A 21,055-nucleotide genomic window follows, 5' to 3' on the forward strand; every position below is an offset into this window, starting at 1 on the left:
AGGCCGTGCTGAGGGCTTGGCCGGCTAGAGAGTTTCACTTCATTTTTCTGGTCGTCCCAGACCGTGCAGAGGGCTTGGCCAGCCATATTTCTAGTCGTCCCAGGCCGCGCAGAGGGCTTGGCCTGCCAGAGAGTTTCACTTCATATTTCTAATCGTCCCAGGCCGTGCAGAGGGCTTGGCTGGCCAGAGAGTTTCACTACATATTTCTGGTCGTCCCAGGCCGGGCAAAGGGCTTGGCTGGCCAGAGAATTTCACTTCATATTTCTGGTCGTCCCAGACCGTGCAAAAGGCTTGGCCGGCCAGAGAGTTTCACTTCATATTTCTAGTCGTCCCAGGCCGTGCAGAGGGCTTGGCCGGCCAGAGAGTTTCACTTCATATTTCTAGTCGTCCCAGGCCGTGCAGAGGGCTTGGCCAGCTAGAGAGTTTCACTACATACTTCTGGTCGTCCCAGGCCGTGCAGAGGGCTTGGCCGGCCAGAGAGTTTCACTTCATATTTCTGGTCGTCCCAAGCGGCCGGCCAGAGTTCACTTTATATTTTTGGTCATCCTAGGCCGTACAGAGGGCTTGGCCGACCAGAGTATTTCACTCCCTATTTCTATTCGCCCCAGGCTGGACAGAGGGCTTGGCCAGCCAGACTATTCCACTTCGTATTTTTGGTCGCCCTGAACTAGGCATATCGCCGCAAGCAAGCTGACGTGCTTCATCCCAAACCTCGACTCACCCAACTGCCAAGGAACGCAACCTCTCATGCTTCCCCAAGTCACTACAATGACTTGGAGAACCGGGGGGGCAAATGATGGGGTAAGAAAAGCCACATCCAATCAGTTGTCGACACATGGCCCCTGGAGCGCCCACCAAGGAGTTGACATCAGCCCCAAGGGCAGCCTGGTAATCGGCCAAGAGCAGGTAAAATCAAGCCCAGACATGGGCCGACACCTGTCCCGGGGTAGGTAATCCAACCACCCCAGAACTCTGACCATAAATAGCCTTCACTCATGCTAAGGTAGGGGGATTCCTAAGATATAATTCCAAGCTCTGGCTTTACTCTTCTGCTCATACTGACTTGAGTGTTGTAGGCCCCGTCCAGAGTAACGACTCCGGGTTGGTCTTCTGACCTTGTGCGCTCCTGTGCAGGACATCTTAAGTCAATTTGGACCTGCCAGATCAGCTCTTTGGTCACTGCCGTATCTGTTACCAATTTTGGGCCAAACACCTCCAACCCTTATATATAGAGATACACTAGGGTTTGTGACTGGTTAATGGACTCTAGCGCATGTAGGCCCACTACACCGGTCCATTATCTTATTGGGCTTATATTAGAACATACATGGGTATATCATATACCCAACAATAAATTCATTATTGGGATTGGCATATGGGGGCGCTTTCGTAGCTGGCTTTTTTGCAATGGCGCCCTTCGGTCTATCATTCCTCAAAAATTATATCATTGAAAATATATGCACAATAAAGTCATAAGTCATAACCTTATATTTGTCTTAACTCATAACAGCATAGTCAAAGGGAGAGAATTCCCGAAAAAGAAGGCGAAGTTGCTTGATCCTTAGGGTTTGGTTATGAACCAACCAACTTCACAAGCCCATCTACTGTGATTACGGCTAAGTGAGCCCACATGCCTTGTGTGTCGAAAACACAAAAGACACAGAAGAGTAGAACCCCACTTCTTTAATATCCTTAAAACATGACACTTTGTGTTACTTTTTCATGTAGAGTAAATCATTTGTAACCCTCCATGGCAGGTAGGTCGTTGGATGTAAGTAATACAGTAGTAGGAGGAATATATATTCCCACTTCTTTACCATCTCTTTTCTCCTGTAGAAGATAGTCAAACATTGCAAACTCCTAGCACGGAAATTTACATATGACAAGGACTGCCATGTGAACACTAAATGGCAACCGAACAACGCTAGGAAATGGAATATGTGTCCCTTCAAGCTTCCATTTTTGGTTGCATCAAGGTCTAATGAGATATCATTGAGTCTCTAGTAAAAAATGTTTTTATTGGTTTATATGATCATATTTACTGGTTTATATGAAAATCATTTTTATTGGTTTATATAACAATAATTGTTTACAATAGTTTTATATAGATTATTACATCCAAAGAGGCCTCAATGCTACCTACAAATGGATCGACTTAAAATAATCTTGTCTGCAAATACTGATGAATTTTGGTAGTATCCAAAGAGGCTCTATCATATTGCAAGAATATACATAATAAGGGCTCAAGAACGTCTCAATCCCAACTTAGCTATTCAAGTTTTCAGGACAAATCAACTATGCTTCTTTATGAAATGAAACCCACACTGTCTTGGTAAATGTGGCTGAATTATGAGGGCTGTTTGGGATCACCTCGATACAAGCGTATACTTGAGTTCAGGGGCGGAACCACATATAGCATGGGGGTGCCCCCCCCCCCCACAAATACTTGTAGAATCCCTTTTATAAGTACAATCCAAAAAGGGTTCTACCGGCATTCACGAACGCTGCTAAAAGGGAATACACATACCCCCCCCCCCCCCTCCGCCTACCCCAAGTGTAAATTTCTGGCTCCGCCCCTGCTTGAGTTGGAGCCCATGTATGGAGAGATATTTACACATCCCAATAGGGGTGAAAAGGGATCTAATTCGGATTGGGTATACCTATATATTGGTCATGATATGTCCGCATCTCTTATTGGTCTCTCTTTTTCAGACTGCTTTTGCGATCCTATTTTCATGTCTACCTTACTATTCATCTGGAATCAGACGGTCCATTGAGTGTCCTAGGTCCTCACATAAGCTGTACATACTTCGGACATGGACATATAGTGTATTGTTTTGTTACATTGTTGCACTCCCTCCAGATATAGGATGCAGCCATCTAGATATAGGATGCAACATCGGATTTTGCCGCTACATCTAGGTCACAATCCGAAATAATTTCGGACCGTAGGGTATAGATCCAATGGACATGGTTTGGATTTGGGTGTTGTTCCCTAATCATGTCTCCTAGTTAGAAGAATGGGCTCTTTGGCGGATTATTTAGATCTGGATAGAATCTCGCTTTATCATTAGATAACGGGGAATCTCTGCAATCAGCATGTACTACCAAGCATCCAGACTACAATGAATCAGCCGAGACTTCAATAGAGGAGGAGCCGGATGACATTCTTTTTTAGTCAATACCAAAAGCGTAAATGAGTTAGGAGCTTCAGTGAACACTAGGGAATTTCCTTATTAATAGCGAGATAGGCATGAAAGTGGGACTAGAAGCTTAAAATGGCATTAATTGTTTGCTTCCTTCTGTAATTGCAACGTCTTGTTTTCGAGCAAGGAATGCTAAGTAGTTGATGTGGCAAGTAAATCAGCAATCTCATCTTTAGCTTCAAAGCCTTAATCTAACAAGCAAGTAGCTAGGGCACCATCAGTTCAGAACCTGCTTCGTTTATGGTTCAGATAGAACGAAGGAGGAGGAGGGATAAGAATACCAAGGACTCAAGGAGCCCCACCCAGGTAGGTATCCGAGAGGCCAATAAATGATACCGAGAAACCAACTCTCTTCGAAGGATTTCAACCTTGATGCCCTATCCATGGCGACGCCTAAGCCGCTTTAGTAGTGATTTACTGAAATACCCCATCATAGCACACTAAGGTTCAGCAGGGAACTATACTCACGACAATACAGACTTGTGTGATCTTGATCCTTTAAGTCGCGTAGGATTTCTTCGAATTTGTGAATGCCGTACTTTTTGTCTAGATTCTCTACACATTGCCCTAGGGCTATTCTTCGTGGACTAGTCTTTTGCTTTTCTCCTTCTCTAGTTGTGGGGCTTAAGGAGGAAAGATGTCACCAGGCATTCTAGGGGAACCAGACTGCTACGGTGGTCGTCTCTTTTTGGGCGTCACCGCCAATCCTGCCTTTCTTACTAGTGAAGCTTTGTTGTAGTACCTTAGTCTTGATTCATCGGACCATCTGAGTCCACTGACACCCCTATATCCCCATGTGTGCATTTGTTTGAAACCTCATGAAACTTGACGAGTTGAGCCAAGCCAACTTCACTCCATCGAAAGGCATGGCTCCACCTAAAATCAAAGGGGATTCCCTACAAAATCCAAAGATTTCACAAACTTCCACGCGTGGCCCCGCCTAAAATTAGGGGTGCAACTCGGGTCGGGTTGGATCGGGTTGATGCCAACCCTAACCCAACCCAACCCAAGCCTCTGGTTGAGGATGGTCAACCCTAACCCAACCCGCCTCTAAATATCTCAACTGATGGATACTAAATACGGCGCGACCGTAAGGATCTCGCCACATGTCGCCTCCATATCACCAAGATCTTACCCATGATCGCCTCCCATTATAAAGGGTGATAAACACTGTACGTCCACAAGATCCTGCCACGTGTCATCTTCTTATCACCATCATCTCGGTCATAATCACTCATCATCACAATTATGGGGAGGATTATACGCAAGTTCAGCGAGCCATGTATGCCGCCGATTCCCTGCCACGACCAGAGTACCACCCAATCGAAGGAAGGAAAGCCTTTTTTCCTTAATGATTGAAAAGAGCCACGTGGCTCACGACAGAGGGGTATTGCATGGAAAGAGAAAGGATAAATACGTGATCAAGCCTCCTAAAAAGGGATCCAATCTTTTCTTGCCTAGGAGAAAAGAAAATTCTACCAAACAAGAGGGCACCATTAAAGGCAGGCTTTAATTGTCCATTAAAGTCACCATATCTAAAAAGATGTACGGAAAAAGGTGTTGGATGCCCGCTCCCTCCTCTCCCCAGATCCCATAGCCAACTCGACCACCCCAATAATAGAAATAGCCTATACTTAATTCTCGTAACCTAGTCACCCCCTCCATTAATCTTGCTGTTCATTTATATGATTGAGCTGGAATCTGACTTGGGTGTCGAACTGGTCGTCCGAGACCCACCCCGGACCCCCTGACCCCTTTGTTTGTGATTGTTCATACTGGACGGAGGCTCTCTACCCACCGGACAATCACAGACCTAGATTCCGGCCCCATCATATTGGCGCCATCGGTGGGACTCGTTTGAGCTCGAATATCTTGCAACGATGAGAAACCCTAACCAACAGCAGGAAGTTGGAGTGGTGACTAGGAGTCAGGCTCGACATGCGACAGCAGATGCTTCCATTTCTCGGGAACAGAATTCCCACGCTTCGGATCAACAGCTGCCTGCCTCAAGCACACCCCAAAAGGTTCCTACCATGGAAATGTTCAATGAACTTCGCCAGGAAATCCTTCTACGCTTGCCTCCCCGGCCCGCATCGCCGATTCCCGAAATCCCCCCCCCCCCCCGCTCCCCGTGGATGAACAAAAGTCGACGAAGCAAATAGTGGGGAGTCACCAGGAGACCGCCACCGTCGACGACAGCGGGAGCAGGTTCGGGCCACCTCCCCTTCAACCAACAGCCCCATGCCTCCTCACGAGGGGGCTAACCACGCCAAAGGATGCCGACCGCCCACCATGAAGCAGACTACCCAAAGCCGTGGTTACCTCACCCGGACCACCTAGCCCCGAGGGTTGCCCCCCACGCACATAGAGGAGGTAGCAACCTTGGCTCAACAGGTGAGTCTAGATCTGAAAATGAGCTAGGCAACCTAAGAGGGGGGGTGAATTAGGTTTCTAAAATTGTAGTTTAGAAAACCCTTGTTTTAAAACTCTTTTCTTCTTGATTTATAAAGCTAATATCTAAGCAAGTATTTATAATGTAGAAAGGTTAGAATGTTACCAATGTGATTGTAATAAGGTAATGAGAACGAGAGTAGAAGACACACCACAAGTGCACATAGATTTATAATGTTTCGGTCCACAAAAGAGACCTACTCCACTCTTCTTGAGGTTGCACTCAAGGTTGTCCACTATCCGAAGACCACACAATGCCTAGTTTCAAGACTCCTTATAAATACGAGTCTTTAAACTCACCAAGGGTAATAACCCTTCTCTTACAATGGTAGATGAAAGAATAAAAGCTCTCAAGCCTCTTGAATAGGCATATACTAATGTAGAAGCTGAATAAACACTCTTGCTTGTCACTCAATAACGACAACCCTAAAAAGATCTCTCTTGGAGGATTAAATGTAATGGCATACTAGAGAAATTAATGAAAAAGGAATCTCACATTCAAGTAGAAGATTCTAGGTGAGAGTTATTTCTATTTGGAAGATGGTAGCTAGGGTTTTCATTACAAGAGTTCTTGTTTTAGGATTTTCCAAAAGTGTTTAAATAGAGAGTCACAAAGGAAACCTTAATTTTTGGCATTTAAACGCATCGCGGACGAAGTGCCGGACGTCCGCCAATTATAGCCGTTTGAAATTAAGACGCGCAACAAAGTCAGTTCATGGACGTTCGCACAATCCCGGAAGACCGCCATTTTCTCGGTTATTTTTATCTACCCCATCAGGGTACAGACGGACGACCGCCATTTCCTCAGTTATTTGCTTTGAAAAATTTAAGTGCAGACGGACATCTGCCAATATCCCGGACGTCTGTAAATCCCTCAGTTATCTAGCTTTGAATAATCAAAGTTCAGACAGACGTTCGTCATAATCCCGGACATCCATAATTTCTCTGGATGTTTTAACTTGTGTTTTCTGAGGAAATTTACTACTGACTTGAATCAACTAAAGGGTGTGTGATTCCTATACATGTCTAATGTTAGTTTTAGGGCTCCCTAGGTGCCAAAAACACAATCAACAAAGAGAGAGCATACTGTAGACACCCCCATTTTGCTACGCTTTAAAAAGCGAAAGAGTCTTGAGTCCGTATTCAGCATTAGATTAGGCATCTATGCATTTTAGGGTAGATTTCACCTCATTATGGGAGTTTTGAAGTTGATTCGCGATCCTGAAGGTCTCTAGGGGGTTCCTTTGGCCTCTGGAAGATGAAAGTTTAAGTTTCCAAGCAAATGAAAAAACCTGCTATTTTTAGAATTTTCAGGGTTTCCCTCATTTTTGCCTATTTTGAACTGCAGGGGTATTTTGGTCATTCCCGATATGTCTCATTTGACCCCCGAGTTATATTTGAGAAATCTTGAGTGATTTTACAAATCTTGAAAAAGCTGCTATTTTTAGAAATTCATGGGGCTTCCACATTTTCATCATCTTATGGATATTTCAATCATTTCTCATATGTCCAAAACCATCTCGAGGGTACGGGTGATGGATTAAGAGTAATTTCGTAAGATTTGGGAAACCTGCTAAATTTAGATCTCTCAAGATTTTCTCTTAGTCTTGCACTTCGGGGGTATTTTAGACATTTCCAAACATATCATATTTAGTCCCTAAGTTGTGTCTAAGAAATCTTGAGTCCGTTTATAAATTTTCGAAAATCTGCTATTTTTAGAATTTCTCAAGGTTTTCCCTAGTCTCGCCAAATTCTAGCACCTCGAGGTAATTTGGTTTTTTCCTGTGTAATTCTTTTGATCCCCGAAATATGTCTGAGAGATTATGAATGATTTCCTGAATTTTGGAAAACATGCTAAATTTAGAATTTCTCAGGAGTTTCGCTTAATTTGGAAATTCTAAGTGTTGAGGGCATTTTGGGTATTTTCAGGAGGTACCAAATGATCCTGTTTGATATTGCTCATCAAAAGGACCCAACTTTAAAAGTTTCTATTTTTGAAGTTTGATCACAAAGACTTTCCATTTTTAACTTTTCCCTTTAGGGGTGAACCAATTTAAGGTTATTTTGGTCACATTTGGATATGTAATAATCAAATAAGGGCATTTTGGCCCGAAAAATTATTTTCCCAAAAAAAGATGGTTCGATCATGTGTGAAGGATGCACCATAAATGTCAAATGAGTTGGGTCCATATATAGAATGTTGAATTTAGAAAGAATTTATTAAATTTTTACGGAAAAACCCGAAACCCGTGTGAAATGGCCCATTGGGCTAAAACCTGTAAAGATGGAGCTCATGTGGGTTCACCCATATGGGTCGACCACCATGGTGGGCGACCCACATGGCTGACCCACATGAATTGAGCACCCAACCTTGATGATGTCACAATAGTGACATCATATTTGTTAAAAGAAAAATAAAAAGAATAAAAAAAAAAAAGAAAGAAGGAAAAGAGGAATAATTGCTTAAAAAAGGTTTTCTTCCAAAGAAGCAATTTGGAATAAAGAATAGCATTTCTTGATTGACAATAAATTAAGATTGGAATCAAATCCAATTTGGAAACAAGAAAGAAAGCAAGCAAGAGGGGAAAATTGGAAACAAGCCAAAAATGAGAGCTCTCACATTGGGAACTACTATTTCTCTCTTAACCCTAGCTTTTTTGTATTAAAATCAAAGCAAAAAATCCTAAAAAAAGGATTGGAAAAAGATCCAAATTCGTCCATTTTCTCTCTCCTCCCAAGAAAAAAAAAACTTTTTTTTCTCTCTTGAAGTGTGTTCATATCTCTCAAGTGTTCTTCACAAAAGGAATTCTTGAATTCCTCTTCTTCTCCAAGGCATCACACAATCAAGAATTATTGGAGTGTTCTTTGGGTCTTCTTCACCATATAAAAGGGTGCGACAAAGCGTATACCTAGGATCTACGCACCCTAGAGACAAGGAGCGCGATCAACGGTAGGATCTTTATCTTTGTAATATCAAAAGTAGAAAAGCATGCTAGGGTTTTACTTTTGATAGATCAAATCAATGAATTTTTTATTGAAATTCCAGTATATTATAATATAGATTATGAATTTTCAAAATCCAAAATTTGATCCAAAAATTTAATTTACTCCATTTAATAATGATTTTCTTTCGTGTTTTATTCAATATGGATTTAAATCGGATTATCAAAGCAAGTGTTAGAAAACGTGGGTTTCTTTAAAATAAAATACTACTGGAAACTTAATTTTCAATCACGGTTTGGCCGTTTTAATTTTTATTCTAATTTTCAAACAATAACCCCGAAAGGGGTTATTTCTTGATGAACGAATCCAAAAGTATATCAAACCATGTCCAAAATTTATAAAATCTTATTTCCAAACTAATGTTTTGATTTCCAGAATACCAAAAAAATTTCGGATTTTTTTGAATTTGTTTAATCCGGTTTTAAATTATTTTAAATTTCGGCTATTTTTAATAAATATCAAAATATTTTAAAAATTAATGAAACTCTCCAGAATTAATTTTCAATAATAAATTGAATTTTTCATGAGATTTGTTTTTTGAAAAAAAGTTTTTTTATTTGTTCTCTAATCGCTTTTTCGTTTTACGTGCCGTAATTCTTTTTCGTATTAAATCAGTAAATTTTTGAAAATTTTCTTTACAACCCAGTAACTTAGGTTACTGGAATGTTAGATAAAAATTTTAAATTGGTTTTGCAAAGTTTTAATATGGTTTTGTAATTTTTTTTAATAAATGGGTTTCAATTTCTAGGAAACAATTTCCCCTTTTCTATTTAAAAATAGATTTTGTGGAGTAGATTTAATTTTTAAGTTTGAAATTTTGATAGAAAATTTTACAATCTATTATATATCTACTGGAAATTTTTATTTGATTTTAGGATACTATTAGGTTTGCTTTTTAAGTAATTCTTTGGTTTCATCCGATTTTTGTGTGAATTTCAATTAGCATCATAATAAAAGTTCATGAAAGTCATACAGTAGTCTAATCTCATGATTATCTTTATTCTGTGAAAGTTTGGATTAATTTGAAATTTATATGCTACAAGTTGATGTGTTAATCTATAATCTGATTTAAATTTTGAAAAATCAGAAATTGATATCAAATCTTAATGATAATTCATGAAAATTTTCCAGTAAGCTACAATTATCCATATCTTGTTACTGGAAAAGTTTTAATTGATTTGGAGTTCGATTTCTTAGGGTTACTGTGTATTCCTAACAATCTGGTCTTAATGATATTAAATCACAATTTAATAGCAAATTAATAGAAAAGTCAGTAAAAATCTCCAAAAAACCTTAACTTTTCATCATAAATTCAATCCCTAACTTTTTGAAACAGAAACCTTAGGGTTCATAGATTGCCTTTGTAAATTGGCTATGCTGTGATAATTTAACTGCCGAGATCGTAACCATAATCGTATACTAATTACGATCGATCCAGCATAATTGGAGTGCGTAAATTATAGTATGATATTGGCTCCGAGGTCCACTGTCCACAGAAATCCTGAGAAATATGCCAGGCAATAAGATACTATAATTCACGTGCTAAATTATACAAGGGTTGAGAGCACGATTCCCTTCCATGGTTGTGATTCGAGGTCGAAACTTGCGAACCATAGAGCCTTTGGTATTCCTTAGATGTTTAGGAACCGAAAATCCTTGAAATCTAAAAATCATTAACTTCAGCAAATTGAATCAATTTACATCATGTCTTTCGGAACCGTTGGATTGCGGTTTCCATCGTAAGAACCATTAGAGCCCTATTTAGGAACATTTGCGTCATGTCGTGTCTTAGGTTTTAGGGAGTCCTAGAGTTAGGAGTCCAGCCTCATCACGGGCGTTTGCTATGGATAGCAACCGTGCTATAGATCTAGTTACACTAGTCACCTCACTTTTCTCATAAGACAAGCCTAGTTACCTAGGATGTAGGTTCTCCTGCATTAGTCAAAGGGATGTCTTGCACTTAGATATGACCATATAGCATCTTAGATGAAGTCCTAGGATAATAAAATCTTCAACTTGAATTAAATAATTTCTCTTAAAACTGTTGAAACAGTCAATCCAGTCTAGATCGGTGTCTTAGATGAGTTAGGCATAAGTAGCTTTGTTCAGGTGCACTGAACTACGTCGACTCTTATCCGAGTGAGGCTTGGGTACGTAGGCAGCTTGGATGCTTGATGGCATACCAATCACGAGTCGGCTCCACACATAAGTGGGGTTTTGCATATTAATCCTTAAATTAAAAGTAATTAAACCACTTAGGACTTTCCATGAAATTAGAATTTTAGGAGAACTTTCACTTAGATTGAATTCAAACAAATTAAGATAATCAATATACACATTTATGAATTATACTGAAATTAGATCTTAGGATGCATGTCACGTAGTTCGCACAATAATATAAAGTTAAATGAGCCATTTAAAATAAATTCGAAAAAGTTAACTTTTGAAATTGAAGACCGATTATCGGGCAGGAATGGTGCATGTGGTGGTAACTCTCCATACCTTCCATTTTTGTAACCAGGTAACGAGTCTAGATTTCTGGTCAATTATAGGTCCTAGATCCTTCATCTAGGTGGCGACTCTGTCACTCTCTTTTGCGTGGAATTCGGATTGCCTTAGTGATCCCAAGTTCACAGAAAAGATGAATTAAATCACACCTTGCTAGGCTCGACGGCTTACCCCTGCCCTTATGGGTACTGGGTTGCACATTTGTTTGCACCCTATGGCTTGGTTGCTGCCTGCTTGGTTGGGTAATTAAAATCAATAATAAAAAGCACACGCCATTTGCGTGGGTACGAGATACTAAGAGAGAGCGTGGCGGCTCGCGCCCCACCCCTCTCGCGGGATCGGGTCCCACAGTTTGGCGACTCTGCTGGGGACCACCTAACTTCATTAAAACTTCAAAGGATAACTCATTTGAATTTAATTTAACTGGCTCATGAAAACTCTATCTCTTATATACTTGTTAGATTAGTTTGTATGTTTTATTTTCTCATCACATTTTACTCAAATTTAATCCAACAAAACCTGAAGGCATCATAGATTGCGCAAACATATTGCACACACTTACATCACTTGCATCTAAACTATTGCATCTCACATGCACACACATCCTATTTTAGGAACGCGGAGTGTTATCTAGCATGGTTGACTGGGATTTCATCACCTGGTGCCTCTGTGCTAGAGAAGCATTCCACTGTTAGCCTAGTACCTTTATGGTACTTAAACGGATCTCTTGTTCACGTACTGATACACCGGACACTGGTACAGTATATTGAGCACGGATTCGCGCTAAGGGAACTCTTGGCCTTACCCCTAGATTAACCCACACATGCATGTAGTATACGAACACACGTGCATCACGTGTGTGAGCCTAGTTTAGGATACCCTACCCATTTGTGTCTAGATTAGGCCGTAGTCCATCTTCCAATGGCTACGATCGGTCCTTTGGTACACAAACAAAGTCATGAGTCGAGATCCTCTCTCCATTCTGCTAGATTAGGATTAGGGTTTGATGCCTTCAGGTAACACTGTTAAAATGTACGAAGATTAAAAAAGTTTCCCTTTGGGGTTAGGATATAAATCCCATCATTTCCAAAGATCTCATAGGATTAGTCATTCCTGATCTACCCGTTGAAAGCAATCCTATGTAATCTCATCTAATCTTTTGATCGTGTGTGTTTCATTCTTCTGTCATACGATTCGATCGTATCTTCATACCATCCCCTAACTGGCAGGAGCAAAATCTCACAATCTTTCGATTATGCAATCTCATGATCTGATCATACCTGGTCCAGATTATCCAATCTTGTTTATATCATTGGTCTCTTCTCACTCTAGGGGTAACCTTTTACAAGATTATTTCGATAAGCCTCTCAGAGTCTATTCCCATGACCCTTAAATTAGGGGCATCCCCTAGTGCATTCGTGTCGCCATCATCGTGTCTCAGTCATTATGGGATTCATTATGTCATTTCAATTGCTTGTTTAACCCATAACCATCTTTCAATCATCAAGAAGAGAGCGCACCTTGAATGTCAAGCTTATACTTTATATTTCTTGTTTCCATTCCAGGAACTGTCATAGCCATGTCTAATATTTTTCAGGTCCGGATCAATTCATTATTACAAATGAGGCCTGGCTCTCCACAACCTTGTGCTGTTGATCCAGATTCTGCATCACTTCCTCCGTCAGCTCCTTTGGCTGAAAGGTCGAGAAATACCCGGTCCAATACCACCGCTGATACGTTGGCTCTTATCCTCCAACAATTGCAAGAGCTTAAAGAAGAGAATCGTTGCATCAGGGTTCAATTGAATGAGATATTTGGCTCAGCTGATGTTACCTCTAAAGGCAAAAGCCCTAGCTTCTCCATGGCATATGGGCGTGCTCAAAGTTCTATGGCCACAGGTTCTGAAGGATTGATTCTGAATCTCTCTAGACAAGTGGCCGCCCTCGCGCAGGAGATTCATCAAATGAAGCAACAAATGAAGACCAATTGTTTCCAACCGCAAGACTCCAAGCTCCAAGATGATAGAGAAGGAAGTATTGTTATATGGAACTCGGCTAGTCAAAGCTCTAAGGAACCACTCAAGTCTCTGACTCGTGAGCATGAACACGAAAGACCATCCAAGCCAATTCCGATAATCGAGCTCAGTAGTAGCAGTGACGACGACAGTGACTCAGATGCCGGATGAGATCTAAACGTAGTGTTGCCAGAAGGATTCCTTGATCCCCTGTCGCCGGATGATTTCGATGCTTAGACGACCTATGGTTAACAAAAGAAACAGGTCTAGTTATGAGCCAGCCTTTGCCGAGCCTCCAAAGCCAGACAGTTGTAGCAGTATTAGTCCTTTTGTTATTTTAGTTAAGTCCAGTCATGATGTCAAGTCCAGTTATTAAGTGCAGTCTTCTAAAAGTTTTAATAAATTTCTAGTCCAGTTGAGTCGTTTCTTACTTTTATTTTTGAGTCAAGAGTGTAAATTATTCAGGATAAGTCTTATCAGATATGGTCTTTTTCAATTCAATGAAAACTTGCTTTCTCTATACATTCCAACGTGTGCTTCTAACTTTAATAACCAATGAGAATAATACTCCCTCCTCAAATGAGGAAGAAGATGCCGACGAAACTCCTCTTGAGTTGCAGCCTATGCTCAAACAAGAGGAGGAGCGCCGAGCTCAGCCTCTCAAAGAGAAAATTGAAATGGTAAGCACTGGCACTGAAACTTTGTTTCAGTGAATGCCGATTGAAAATACATTACCCTCTGAAGAATGTGAGGAATTGATAAACCTATTTCGAGAATAAAGAGATGGTCCAGTAAGCGCTATCATTAATGCTAGGAGAAAAACCCAGATAGAAGGTTCAAGAAAGAATGAAGTAAATGTCACATGTTATACAAGGGACATGGATTTGAAACAACTTCCATATCTCCAGTCAATGGCCCCGGTCACAGGTTTCACCGGTGACAATGTAAAGCCATCAAATTCAATATGAAAAGTGCAAGAGCAATCATCTCAGAGCGATCATCAAAATATCAAGGGCCACCGATTCAAGGATGAAATGATGTCAAAAAACTGGTATGCACCCTCAAGGTCAAATTACTTATCAATATCCAGAAGGAAGAAGAATCATTATCTCTTACTGGGAAATGTCGTCAAACTCCGTGAAAAAAAAGAAAAAAAAGAAAAATAAATAATCAGTACCAGAGGGACTCTAGTAACCTATATCGATTCCCAATCTGAACATCGGAAGGCCTCTTTTGGCCGAATAAATCCCAAAATCAGAACCCAACGTCAAAAGAATACCGGTTTGCAAACCCTTCGAGCCTGAATGAAATTTTCTTGAAAACCCATCAAACTAGGGGCATCCGCCCCGAACTATGCGAGACCTGATCCCTACACTGGGGCACGTAGGCAGCTCAGTTAAACCGAGTTCGGTCGATTCAAAAGAAAAGAAAAGAAATTCAATCCTTTCAGAAAAAAGAGGGATAAGTTCCAAAAGAAGGGAAGTCAATTATTCCAGAAAGAAAAGAAAAAAGAAAAATCAATTAACCTTCGAACAACTTATCTTCAAACTAGGGGCATTCGCCCTGAACTACGCACGACCTGATTCCTACCCTGGGATACGTAGGCAACCTGTTCACAGGTTCGGTCGAAATCTTTATTGAACCTTAAGCCATTCTGAAATACTCAAGAGGGGGGGTGAATTGAATTTAACTCAATATTAGGCCTTTTGAAAATTACCTATAAACCCTAATTGGAATTTTTCTTCACTTAATTAAATATTTGGTTAGTGCAAATATAATTGAAAGAACAAAGTGAAATGCCAAGCCAAACAATAATGGAAATGCAAGAGGGAGAAATGACACACCGATATATAGTGGTTCGGCCAACGGCCTACTCCACTCTACTCAAGGTCGCACTTGAGGGATTCCACTATTGGAGACCTCCACGATGCCCGGCTCCGAGGTGGTTACAATTCCAAGGGATATTAAACAAGGATGCCCTTACACCTTTACAAAGACTCTCCTTCTCCGCCGAGTTCTAAGCGGTTGCTCTCTAGGAAATTAAAAACGGAATGCCCTAGCCACCTATACAAGATATGAAGATTGAGTAGCTTGGCTTCTTCTTGAAAGCTTGATGCTCTTTGTAGATCCTTGATTGCTCTTCAATGATGGTTGCAAGTGAAAGCTCTAGAATCCCAACTCAAATAGATTTGCAAGTTGCAAGGCAAGTTTGGGGAAAAACAAAATCTCAAGCAATAATAGGTTGCAAGTTTTCTTTGATGCTCAAGGATGTTTTCAAATGATCAAGAGAGTAAGAAAAACTTCTCTACATATTGTATTTATAGCCTCTCCAAAGAATATGACCGTTTGGGGGTGAAAATATCAAAATACAAGAATTAATTCAAATCCCAACAGCTATATTCTGAGCTGTCGCAGGGTTCTCGGAGTTCCGAGAATTCTCGGAGTTCCGAGAATTCTCGGAGTTCCGAGAAATATTCTCGGAGTTCCGAGACAACGGCCAAAAGAAATAAAATTTCTACTGGACCATTTCTCGGAGTTCCGAGGGAACTCTCGGAGTTCCGAGCTCGGAGCTCCGAGAAAAAATCTCGGAGTTCCGAGAAGCCTAAAAATCCGCAGTTTTTTATTTTTATTGCTTGTTTGATTTTTAGCTTTTGGAACTCAACTCCTATGGTTATTTTGGAATGTTTATGAGGGTCCCAACATGTTGGTCCACCACATAACCATTCACTAATCCATTTTAAGTTCTTAAGTGTTCTTTGAAAAACAAATTGAAAACACTTTGAAAACGTTTTGCCTTGACTTGAAAATCTAAAGAGAAAGGATGTACAATGATACCTATGCAATCTTCGATCCCTCTTTAGCTTTGGTCTTCAAATGATCTTCCATCTTTGGATGCTTGCTTGAGTGATGATGTGAGCTACACTTAGCTCCTTTGGCTCTTGTTTGGTACACCTTTAAGCATGACCAAGTTGAGTGTTGGTTTCTTCAACGATCAATCCTATCTTAAACACAACACTTCAAAGCAAATTGATTAGTATTCAAAAACACAATCAATTATGTTTAGAATCATCAAAACAAGATAGGAGAGTAGACCCTTGGGCTTACAGTCTCCCCCTTTTTTATGATGACAAACAAAATTGATTATGAGGTGTGTGTGGAGTGACATAGTAGGCAAGTGAATACTGGAACTCCCCCTCAATATATGCACACATATAAATGATACAAGTTATAAGCAAGTGGTGCATATAGTCAATTGAATAGATAATCAATTTCAAACTTCTCCCCCTTTTGTCATCGACAGAAAGGGTGTAAAAAAAAATTAGGAGTGGATAACTCCCCCTAAATCAATGCTTATGGTATAAAAATATATAACCAAGTAATGCACATATACCTGTTCATGATCGAGATATTGACATATGTCAAGATATTAGGTATTTTAATTAAAGTGAAGATACCTCTCCAACTTAGAAAAACTAAGAAGGCTAAGAATATCAATTGAGTGATTTTTAAGATTAAAAATTTGACATCTCATTCATGCAGATACTACCAAACAAAGATTATATATATAAATACTATATAGATAAGCTGGTTAAAGGCACAAAGTATTTATTTGGCAATTTCTTTGATTTGATCCGCACTCCATATGTTTAAGGCACTTCGGATATAGCAAATTCTATCATCACTAAGGGGTTTTGTAAAGATATCCGCTAATTGTTCTTCAGTGTTGATATATTTTAAGCAAATATCCCCTTTTTGTGAGTGATCTCTAATGAAGTGGTGCCTGATCTCAATATGTTTTGTTCTTGAGTGTTGTATGGGGTTCTTTGTTAAGCTTATAGCACTAGTGTTGTCACATTGGATGAGAATATTGTCCATTTTAATTGCATAGTCCATCAATGTGCTTTTCATCCATAGGACTTGAGCACAGCAAGCTCCAGCTGCCACATATTCTGCTTCTGTTGTGGACAGAGCTACTGAATTTTGCTTCTTGCTAAACCATGAAACAAGTGATTTACCCAAGAATTGGCAAGTCCCACTAGTGCTTTTCCTATCTACTCTACATCCAGCAAAGTCTGCATCTGAATATCCGATGAGAGTGAAGGAAGATGATCTTTCATACCACAGTCCTAGACTTTGGGTTCCTCTTAAGTACTTGAAGATCTTCTTAACTGCTGATAGGTGAGATTCTTTAGGATCCGATTGAAATCGAGCACAGAGACAGACAGTAAACATAATGTCTGGTCTGCTGGCTGTCAAATAGAGCAAACTACCTATCATACCCCTATACAATTTCTGATCCACAGATTTGCCAAATTCATCTTTTTCTAGCTTAGCAGTAGTACTCATGGGAATTCTTGATGTCTTACTGCTATCCATGCCATACTTCTTTAATAACTCCTTTGTATATTTTTCTTGATTTAAAAATATTTCATTTTTGTATTGTTTAATTTGGAGTCCTAAGAAGTAGGTTAACTCTCCCATCATGCTCATTTCAAATTCATTTTTCATTAAGGTTGCAAATTCATCACACAATTTTTGATTAGTTGAGCCACAGATGGTATCATCCACATAGATTTGGACAAGGAGGATATCATGATTTTCTCTTTTGATAAATAAGGTTTTATCCACCTTTCCCATCTCGAATCCCTTTTCAACTAAGAAAGTGCAAAGCCTCTCATACCAAGCTCTAGGAGCTTGCTTTAATCCATATAAAGCTTTATCAAGCCTGAAGACATGATTTGGATGTTTGAAGTCTTCAAAACCTGGAGGTTGCTCAACATACACTTCCTCTTGGATATAGCCATTTAGGAAGGCACTTTTGACATCCATTTGATATAGTTTAAATCCTTTATGAGATGCATATGCCAAAAGTATCCTAATAGCCTCCATACGGGCAACAGGAGCAAATGTCTCATCATAATCTATCCCTTCCTCCTGATTGTACCCTTGGGCTACAAGCCTAGCTTTATTCCTAGTGATAATTCCATTTTCATCCAATTTATTTCTATACACCCATCTCGTGCCAATGACTGGATGATCACTAGGTCTAGGCACTAACCTCCACACTTTGTTCATTTCGAATTGACTTAGCTCTTCTTGCATAGCCATCAACCAATATTCATCCTTTTCAGCTTCCTTGATGGATTTTGGTTCTAATTCGGATAGGAACGCCAAATTGTTACTCACACTACGATAGTATGATCTAGTTCTTACTGGCAATGTGGCATCACCTAAAATTTGGGATTCAGGATGATCTACCAATGTTCTCCTATCCCTAGGTAATGAGTCATCATTTTCATTTTCTACTTCCTCACTAGGTAATGTATGACTTGTTGATGCATGAGGAGGAGCACTCAATTTTGGTGTTCAATGGGTTCATCCTCATCATGTGGCATTTCTTGTGGTGTTGGCTCTCTTTCATCAAATGTCACATGCATGGATTCTTCTACTACTAGGGTTCTCCTATTAAATACTCTATATGCCTTACTATGAGAAGAATACCCTAAGAATATTCCATCATCCGATTTCCTATCAAATTTGTGTAAATTATCTTTAATGTTCAAAATGAAGCATTTACATCCAAACACTCTAAAATAGCTTATATTTGGTTTCAAGTTTTTCCAAAGCTCATAAGGTGTTTTCTTAGAAATTGGCCTTAAATATACCCTGTTTATAATATAGCAAGCGGTGCTAACCGCTTCCGCCCAAAAATATCTAGGGAGATCATTTTCATGCAACATAGTTCTAGCCATTTCTTGGAGAGTTCGATTCTTTCTTTCTACTACTCCATTTTGTTGAGGTGTTCTAGGTGCGGAAAAATTATGTTTTATGCCATGTTCATTACAATAAGTGTCAAAATGTACATTTTCAAATTCAGTTCCATGATCACTTCTAATGTACGAGATAGCAACACCTTTTTCATTTTGTATTTGATTGCACAATGTAAGGAAGTTTTCATAAGTTTCATCTTTGTGTGCTAGAAATATGACCCATGTGAATCGTGAGTAGTCATCCACAACTACAAACACGTACCTCTTTCCACCTAGGCTACTAGTCTTCATTAGTCCAAAAAGATCCATATGAAGTAGCTCCAAGGGGTAGGAAGTTGAAATCATATTTTTAGGTGCAAATGAGCTTTTCAATTGTTTTCCTAATTGACAAGTTCTACAAATGTGATCCTTGATGAATTTGAACTTAGGCAATCCTCTAACACTTTCTTTTGAGGAGAGGGTCGAAATGAGATCCATTCCGGCATGACCCAACCTCCTATGCCATAGCCAAGAATCCTCACTAATGGCATTAAGACAAGTTACATTTTGGAGTCTAAGATCATCTAATCCAATTGTGTAAATGTTATTGTCTCTAGAACCTATGAATTTGACTACTCCATCTATCTTATTTTTAACAATGCATTTATCGGGATTGAAGACAACTTCAAAACCATTATCACATAATTGACTAATGCTAATAAGATTATGGGACAAGCCATCAACAAATAGTACATCATGTATGGGAGAGGTAGAGTTACCTATGGTGCCTTCACCTTTGACTTTTCCTTTCTTATCATCTCCAAAGGTAACGTCTCCACCATCCTTGAGCGATAGGGATGCGAATTGAGTAAGGTCTCCGGTCATATGTCTAGAGCATCCACTATCAAGGTACCATGTGTTCTTCTTGTTATGGCTTTTAAGGCATACCTACATATGAATAGGCAAGTGAGATCCCTTAGGTACCCAAATCTTCCTAATCTTGCTATGTTCATTTGTTTTCACATTAGAGTTCAACTTAATCTTATCTTGTTTAGCATGTAAGCAAGCAACCTTGTAATGACCTTCTAGACCACAATAAAAGCAAATTTTGGTACCGCTAGAAGAAACCTTTTCAAGTTTAGTTTTATAGTTGGATATTGTGGTGTTCCATTTATGTCCAAGTCCACTTTTGTCACTTGACATTCTTTGAAGATTTACAAGCCTATCCAATTTTAATGAACTATTTTCAAATTTTTCAAAAAGTTTCTTTAGTTCATCATATTCAAAAGATAATCTACCATTTTCATGCTTTAGATTGTTGTTTTCATTTGAGAGTTCTTGTCGGTTTTTATTTAAGATTTTGGTAGAAGCATTTAACTCATGAATTTCTACTTTGTATTTTTCATTCTTATCATCTAAAAATTCATGATCCTTTTTCAACCAACCAAATTCTTTTGTCATGTTAGCAAGAGAATTTTCAAGAGATGCAATTTTATCAAATTGAATTTCAAGTTCATCATTTGCATTTTGTAGGGAATCAAGAACTTCTTTTAAAACAATAACATCATTTAAAGTGTTTACCTCATTGTTGTCGTTTGTTGAGGCCATGAAGCATACGTTCCTTGCTATCAAGCAATCTTCGCCATCATTTTGTTCGCCTTCGCTTTCAATTTCTTCATCCCACGTGGCGGTCATTCCTTTCTTGCCTTCTCTTCTCTTGAAGCGGTTGTTTGAAGTGGGTTCATTGTTGAGTGGACAATCCGGGCGAATGTGTCCAAGCTTCTTGCAACCGTAACATCGTGGTTGAGAAGATCCATCACCGAGTTCTTCTTTCTTCTTGAATGGAGGGTTTGTCCTTCTATTTCTCATCCCTCCCATGTTCCTTTGCAAGAATTTGATCCTTCTTGTTAGGAGGGCAACTTCATCTTCCATGTCTTCTTTTGCATCTTCATTTTCACCTACATTACAAGCAAAAGCAATTCCTTTTCCTTTTTCGATTTTAGTTTCGGTTTCGGGTGCTTTTGTTTTGAAAATCATTTCATGGGTGATCAAGGACCCTATTAGTTCATCTAGGTTCAATGTGTTCATGTCCTTGGCTTCGGTGATTGCGGAGGTTTTGGATT

The sequence above is a fragment of the Tasmannia lanceolata genome, unplaced genomic scaffold, assembly GCF_043159265.1.
Source record: "Tasmannia lanceolata isolate RefF3 unplaced genomic scaffold, GAP_Taslan_0.1 ptg000011l, whole genome shotgun sequence".
Taxonomy (NCBI): domain Eukaryota; kingdom Viridiplantae; phylum Streptophyta; class Magnoliopsida; order Canellales; family Winteraceae; genus Tasmannia; species Tasmannia lanceolata.